General features: G+C 32.7%; 1 long non-coding RNA gene across 1 annotated transcript; it reads left to right on the top strand.

Moving 5' to 3' along the window:
- Positions 1–482: 482 nt before the first annotated feature.
- LOC131639747 (uncharacterized) lies at positions 483–1,419 on the top strand. Its single transcript, XR_009295033.1, has 3 exons — positions 483–605; positions 710–799; positions 1,021–1,419. It is a non-coding gene; the product is annotated as an uncharacterized LOC131639747 (long non-coding RNA).
- The last annotated feature ends 6,724 nt before the right edge of the window (positions 1,420–8,143 follow it).

Genomic DNA, 8,143 nt, shown 5'->3' with positions numbered 1-8,143 from the left:
CCCTTTATAACACAATAGTCTACTTTTAATCAATAAATAAATATATAAACTTTTTTAAAAATACATCTTTATATTGAATTTTTTTAATTGAAATTATAAGGCAGACTGTGTGAATAGTATTACACTGTGGGTATTAGTTTTAATCTATTACACACATTGTGTGCAATCAATCAACTATCTACCCAATACCAAAATGTTGCCCAAACTTACTATATTACCCTTGCATTAAATTTTTCTTACACTAACAAAAGGCTATCTAAGTAATTAACAAAATAAAAATTGCTATGTGCCAATTGTATGCTTCTCATTGGTTTATTCTAAAAAGTTATGTACTAACCTTTGCACACATCTTTACAAACTTCTCTCTCATTTTGAAATGCTTTTCCCTCTCTCGTCTCTCTCTTTCTCTCCTTCCCTCTTCTCTCTCCTTAAACCCTAAAAACTCTCATACCCGTCGTCGCACACCCAAATTCCGTCAGAACTCCTCTCTGTCTGTTTCTCTCTGTTTTCTCTGTTCCCTCTTTACCCCCCTCTCAAACCCTAGCTCCGCCGTCGCCGCCTCTTTCTCCACCGAGTCTGGATCTGCTTCAGTTTTCCATTTTTCTGTAGTGACTTAAAATATAAACGATTGATTTTGTACTTCATCTCTATTTTATTTTTACTAATTTATTTTAGGTTTTGAAACAGTTTTTGATTTTGGTTTTTGCAGAATGCTTTTTGATGATACACTGCGTTTGAATCGGGTGAGTTTCGCTGACCCAAATAAGGAAATTTGTTGGAATCGCTCTCTTTCCACCAGGTTTGTTCTCAGTTTCTCCAAAAGTTTGGTATTTCATTTTTATGTTAACTAAGAATCAGAAATGTTGTGTATTTTGTTATATAACTAATCAGGTTAACATTTCTTTAAGTTTTCATAGTTTTGTTATCTAACTTTCTGAAGTGTGAGTTGTTTCGATAAATGAATTTTTGAGTTTGTTTCTACATTCTGATTTGTTGTGTTTTTCTGTGTTGTGAAGTTAGTTTAAAGCATTATATCGAGATGCCCCATTTTGATATTTGATTTCTAGAAGAGTAACAATGTCCAGAAGATTGTTGTTTGTATTGTTGGCCTATGGACCGTGAAAGAACGAATTGGGCAGGAGCATTTTGAAGCTATTATGCAAGACATACATGTGTACATTTTCCTTTTTCTCATTTATTGCCTATTATGCTGATACTTCCAATAACTTTTCTAAATTATACATTGATGTTTAGGGAAATAAAGTATATAGTGTACTAACTCTATTTCGGCTGTTAACTGTTTCATATCTCATGTTTATACGGTTTTTTGTAGCCACAGGAAAACTCGATGTTTCAAATGCGTGGAACAGTTCCAAGTTACTGATCAACTTTGAGCATGATCGAGTTGCTTAGTTCAAAAACAAGTATGTAAAATTGATCCTACCCTTTTATCTTTCACAGATTGTTTTTATCATTAGCAGCAACGATCAATGATATTTGCTTTTCTGCCGACTATTCAGTGTTGCAGCAGGAAACCCTTCTCCTAATTGTTCACAATCACAGAATGAATGTGTGTATTACGTCTCGCTTTAGCACTGTGTTTTTTAACCCCATTCATGCTTTGTGATTAAGTTTTTCAAATTTGTCCACAATCTATTTTCATCAATATCAATGGGTATCACAAGGTTTTTTATGGTAATTGTCTACTGCTTCATTCTTTTTGCTTAGTTTTTCAAATCTCATCACATGTTGTTTTGTATGCAATCTGTTATGTACACAGGTCTAAATGTACACAAACATTTTTTTACAACATTATTGCTTCTACCTTTTTAAATCCAAATGTTAACCATGATCTCTATATAAAATAGGGGCTTAAATTGGATGAAGACTGTATGGTTAATTTAGTTGATTTTCAATTCCGCAACGACAACCGAAACCGCAACCGCCATTGCAAGCTACTTCTGCTCATTTTTTCAGCCCTCTTTTTTTTAATTTTGTTTTTGGTACAGGTATTTCGTATGCTTACGGGGATTTCTGCCAGAGATCAAATAGAACATCTCACTGCTCAAGCATGGCATTCAGATAATAAACAATTTGAACAAAAGGTTGGTAAATATTTCCTATGCTATCGCTCTACTCACTGTTTGCGTTCTATTTAATAAATTTTCTTATGACACATACCGTCACCGGATGGATTGTTCATTAGCCGTCTAAAGCAAGCCGAGACTGCATACCAGATTATATTTCTTATGCATCTTTCTTTTGTAAAAATGTATCTTTTGTTATAAAATGCATCTTCCAGATTATAATTTGCGTGATTTCTAAATTCTTGTATGGATTTTTCTCTTACTTCCTGATGTTATCTTTTGCTTTTCAATAGGCTTCAGCACTGCTTCTTTTCAATTCCTCAGATAGATTGAGCTATTTTGAGATAATGACTCAGTTGAACTTGACCAACGATGATGTTATTAGACTGCTTCACTCCAAATCACCTACTGATCATTTTGAATTTAATTCCAAATTTACAGACAAAAGGAGGAGGATCAAGTTACATTAGTAAAAAAATAATTGTTATAATTTATTTTGTATTTCTGTTTTATAGATTGTTGAGTTAGACTGACACAATTTGTTATGCACATTCCTCTTCCTCCTGTGGATGAGAAGAAAAAAGTTATTGAAATTGTTGACAAGGACAGAAGATATGCAATTGATGCTTCAATTGTGCGTGTTATGTAGAGTCGAAAAGTTTTAAGTTACCAACAGTTAGTTATGGAGTGCGTCGAGCAGTTAGGCCACGTGTTTAAGGTTCATATTTTAACCCATTCATGACCTATTTGTTTTGTTAGTCAGTTTTTGCTCTATTCCTAAATTGTTGATATGAAATAATGTGTTTGCTCAGCCCAATGTCAAGGCAATCAAGAAGTGGATTGAAGACTTGATCTCTAGACATTTCCTTCCATTGGTAATCCCAATTATCTTGTGGTTCTAGCACATATACAACCCTTGCAATAGTGGTCCGGAATAGACGCAAGTCGATTCAGAACCGCTTTCGCTTAAGTTTGAAATAATTCCGAAAAACTCTGTGAGATCTATTCACCCCCCCTCTAGATCCTTAAGCCTAGCGTCTAACAGACCTGACTTTTATGCTCATTTTCAGTTGGCGAGCTTGCCCTCCCGCTAATGAAGTGGGGCGTGTCAGGCCGCCCGTTTTACCACCCCTACCTTGGATCATCAAAATTTTTTACAACCTTTAAAATTATACACATGATTCCATAAATTCTTGTTATCAATTAAAAAAAAATTATATCAACATAAATTCTTTCCGACATTACATAGAATTGTGAATTCTGACATCTTAATTTTTATTAACAGAAAAAATAAAGTGCAAAACAAAATTGAGAAACAAATAAATAAAAGCTATATTTTAAATATAAACACTGTAATTTATATAGGTAGAATATTTGTTTTAATTTATATAGGTAGAATATTTGTTTTGATCTCTTATTCTTCACTCGAAGTTTATTATGCCTCCTTAACTTTAAAAAAATCAATGTAGTTATTTTTATTAGTTATTTCTTTTACATCTGTTAGTCAAAGTCAAAATAAAGTGACACTTGACATACACTCGGCAATGATGCGGCATATGCTCATGACTAAGGTCATCAAAATTTCAAGAAAAATTCTAAAATTTTGCATTCTCCATAAATTTGAAGACATAAAGGACTACATTTGTCTTTTTAACAGGTAAGAGATCATAATGGTCCCGGAGGTAAAAAATAAATATATTTTGCCATCTATATAATATTTTTGGACAAACAATATGAAATAAAATCATATTTTGAAAATATATTAGAAATATATATTTAATATCCTTTTTGTCTTGTATCTTGTATTTAAGGAATCATGTTGATTCTAGGGATGGAAATGGGCAGGATTTGGACATGATACTATAGTACTCGTCCCCATACCTTCGGTTTGAAAAAATTCTCGTACCCGAACTCATACCTGCGTGGACACCAATGTTCATACACGTATCCGTACTCTATGGGTACCTAAATATTCATACCTGTACCCGTTTATCCGCGCTTGTAGTAAAATTAAACCGATTAATTATAAAACATCATATAATTTTAAGTATTTTTTAACAATATTAAAAAATTATAGATGTTATTGTTGAGTTACGAAATAAATAAACACTTTCATTAAAATGTGTAATAGTTTAATAGCGATATATTTTTTAAAAATTGATAAACACGCATTTTTATATAATAATATAAATAACATTATATAAATATGTAATGTACTGCGGGTATGGGGCGGGGTGAGTAGTAAAATACACGTGCTTGCACTCATGCCCGTTTAATTTAATAGGTAATTACCCATGTTCTTACTCGTACCCATTTTGCAGGTTTTTACCAATGTTTTAAAAACTGGACCGAACCATCCGGTTCAACTGGCTGGAGTATGAACCGGAGATGAATCCGGTTGGGTAAACCTTTCAAAACAGCTAGGGGGTCAAAATCGGACAAGAATCGGAAAAACCGAATTGAACCGTCCAAAATCATTTGAACCATAGAGCCAAAGTTGGTTTTGTAAAACTGTCCGGTTAAAAAAATGCATCAAATTGGCTAATTTTTAATTTTTTTTTTTAAAGTTTAATATGTATATATCAAAACTTAACATACATTCTCCAACCACAAAAAAATGTTGTGTTTTTATTACAAAGATACACATTTTTAAGTTTGGTTACTCTGAAATATTTTTTCTTTCAACCACACTCCATCATATTTTTGTCGTAGTTCAACTCGAATTTTCTTTTTATTGTTTAATTAAGTGTATTGTATTTTATTTTTTGTATTCGATCTTTTAATTTAGGTATTCTTAATTATTTGAATTATGTTTTAATTATTATGTTTTATTATTTTACTTTTGGTTTGAATTAATTTAACTTATTTTATTATAATTTTTTAATTTGTTCAAATTATTCTTAAATGAAGGTTGAAATGAAGTGTACACCTATGATGTGTTATTATATTATATGTACTATCGATATTGTTGTATTAAGTTTGTAATTGATTTTTGAAATATTTATTTTATTAAACTGTGAATATATGATTATGTGTGACATATCTATCAAAAATTAGTTTTATATTATTAGTTTATCTAATAAACGGTTCGACCATAGGTTTAATCGATTGAACCAATTAAACCTTAAATCGAAGCTGCACCGGTTCGATCTCCGGTTCGATTTTTAAAACATTGGTTTTTACTCTACCCGTTATGAACATTTTTTGCGGATACCCATAGAATATGGGTCAAATTGCTACCCTTAGTTAATTCCATTAAAAAATTATCAATTGGAACCTCAACGTTTCAAAACGTATGTACTTTTCCAAAAGCCAATGATGACATCAATTTTTGTTTGACGTGTAACATTAAACTTTTTTTAACCGACGTAGTAAAAAAAAAGGCCAATAAAATATGTTTTTTGAGTTTTTAATATATTTTCATCTCCTTCATCAAACCCATAAACCTCAAAAATTTCAAAACTCAAAAACATATTTCCATTTCATTTTCTCAAAACATAAACTCATATCTCTAATCACAAATCACTTTTCTTTTTCTCACAGGGATCTCCATTTTACAAACGAAATTCCCCATTTACTTTTTCTCTGAAACACATATCTCTATTTTATTTTCCTCACAACCTATTAGTGAGAGAAGAAGTTGAATCATGGTTATTTTCCTCTAGGATGCCAAGATTTATCAGCAAATAGGAGTCATGTATAGTGTCTGTTGTTGATAAGTGTTAAAATTACTTAAAATAAATTAGAAATTATTAACTTAAATCACAAGCAATCAATAAAAAATATTTCAATTTATTATTAAAACAAGACAAAATACTTGTATCAACATTTTAATTGTGTATTCACAAAGTATAGGTAAAATAAACAAAGAAATAACAAAACAACAATCAAAGATCCCGCCCAACGAAACACAAAAAAAAAAACTTCCAAAGATATTCTCCCCAAGCGAAGACATGATATCTCTAATTGAGTTCCACAAGATTTCTTTAAAAATAAGTCACTTCAAAGATAAGAAATCCACTCACTTGGCGAAGTGGCTACCTTTCTAAATAAGGTATAACGATTCAATGCTTCTTGGCTAAGTGACTTCATAGTGAAGGAAGAGTTTGATTTCTAAGGGAGATAGGATGGCTCACTAAGCAAGGACTGACCAAAAAGCCTAATTAGGGATGAGCTGGACATGACTTAAAGGGGAAGAAAGGAAGCTAAAAGCCTCGATGAGCGATGATGCTTCAGTGGAACTCTATAAATATCATATCAAGTCATTTAGTCAAGGGACTTTTGGGTGAAAATTCTAAGGAGATTCTAGGTTTATCACATTTTTCAACAATTTTATCATAACTGCAACATGAGAGGAAAGGAAAGGGAAAATTGAGAGAGGAAGAGTTTTCCGAGAAATCAACACAATTGCTACTTAACTTCTTTATTTTAGATCATAATTGTAAAGCTACGATGAGTAAGCTTAGTTAATTTCTCGTTTGTTAGGGTTAGATGTATTTATATCAATACTCATGTATCAATTATGATCATGGAGCTTTATGTAATTCTTATTATGCTTTAATACTGATGAATAACTTAACTCTTAATATGTTTTTTATCAACTACCTCAAACATGTTTCAAGCTTTTGAATCGATATCGAGATATATTTTTCAATACTAGATCCAATATTTTCAAATAAACTCTATAGGTAGATTTAGGTTAATCATCCACAGAAACTATCGAAATTTAATGTTATCATATTGGTTAATGTGAATACAAGATTACACTCAAAGATGTTTTTGATTTATGGCAAACTCAAATGAGCATTCAAACAAAGCATTCAAACAACAAAGAGGAATTTGATCACTCATGAAAGCACAAGATGATCCACTATGCATATAAGTCGACTCAACACAAGCTGGACATGAAAAATGCAGAAAATCAGCAGTTAGGTCGACCTACTGTCAACCTAGGTCGACCTAAAATGAAGGAAAATCCATATACCTCTGCTAGGTCGACTCACAGACCATTTAGGTCGACTCAAAATGAAGAAATCTTCACATCAGTCTGCTAGGTCGACCTACATGGCAACTAGGTCGACCTAATCTGTGAAAATGTCCCCAGAATGCATCAGAAGAGGATTCTGGTCGACCTACTCCTTAAACAGGTCGACCTAACTGGGAGAAAAATTCTGCAAGCTCTGTTAGGTCGACCTAAGCACTACAAGTGGTCGACCTAACTGATCAAGAAAGTTCAAAAATCAGTTTTTCTTGGTTCTAACTGTTATGCAATCATATATATTGTGCAAGGGTAATTATTCAAAAAACGCCAACGACTGAAAGATACACAAACGCTTCTCATCTTCGTTCTTCATCATCTCCAACACAATTACACATAATCATTCTTGCGTTGCGGGTTAGTGATGAGTTCGATAACGTCCATGGAACGGAATTGAAGATTCCTAGTGGGTGAAGGTTTGTGGGGTTTGTTGGTGAATAAAATCTGCGGGTTTTGTCCTCCACGACGGGTGGTTCTTGGGGGTTTTTATCAAGAGGCGTTCATTGAGGATTCGGCTGAGTGTAACGATTGAGGAACGGGGAGTTCAAGGAATCAAGACACTGCAGAAGGGAATCAAAGTGAAGCTCTTGGATAACCTTGATCTGGCTCAAGATTAAGGGGGAAGAAGATTCAAAGGATCGACATAAATTGGTTTATCGTTTATCGCTTTGTCATCTTCTTTGTATATACTACTTTCAACATTAATGAAAGATTACCCAATTTCAATTTGGAATTGGGGGCAGACGTAGTCGTAGCGAGGACGATCGACGAACTGCCTAAACAAATATCGTGTTCTTGTCGCTTTTACTTTCTCTTTTACTTTCTGTTCATAATTGGTTATAAGCACCAAGTGTTTGTGTTTTTGCTTAATCCAATCTTACTGCATTGCAAATCAAAGTGGTCAATCTAGAAGTTAATTGGATTTCAGTTGTTAAACGTATTGGTTAGCTATCATATTACTTCACCATCAATTCCACTTACTCTTTGGTTTTGAAACACATACGACCTTTGCAATAGC

The sequence above is a fragment of the Vicia villosa genome, unplaced genomic scaffold (assembly GCF_029867415.1).
Source record: "Vicia villosa cultivar HV-30 ecotype Madison, WI unplaced genomic scaffold, Vvil1.0 ctg.002752F_1_1, whole genome shotgun sequence".
NCBI lineage: Eukaryota > Viridiplantae > Streptophyta > Magnoliopsida > Fabales > Fabaceae > Vicia > Vicia villosa.
Note: the sequence above shows the minus strand (reverse complement) of the source record. Positions and strands in the feature narration are given on the sequence as shown.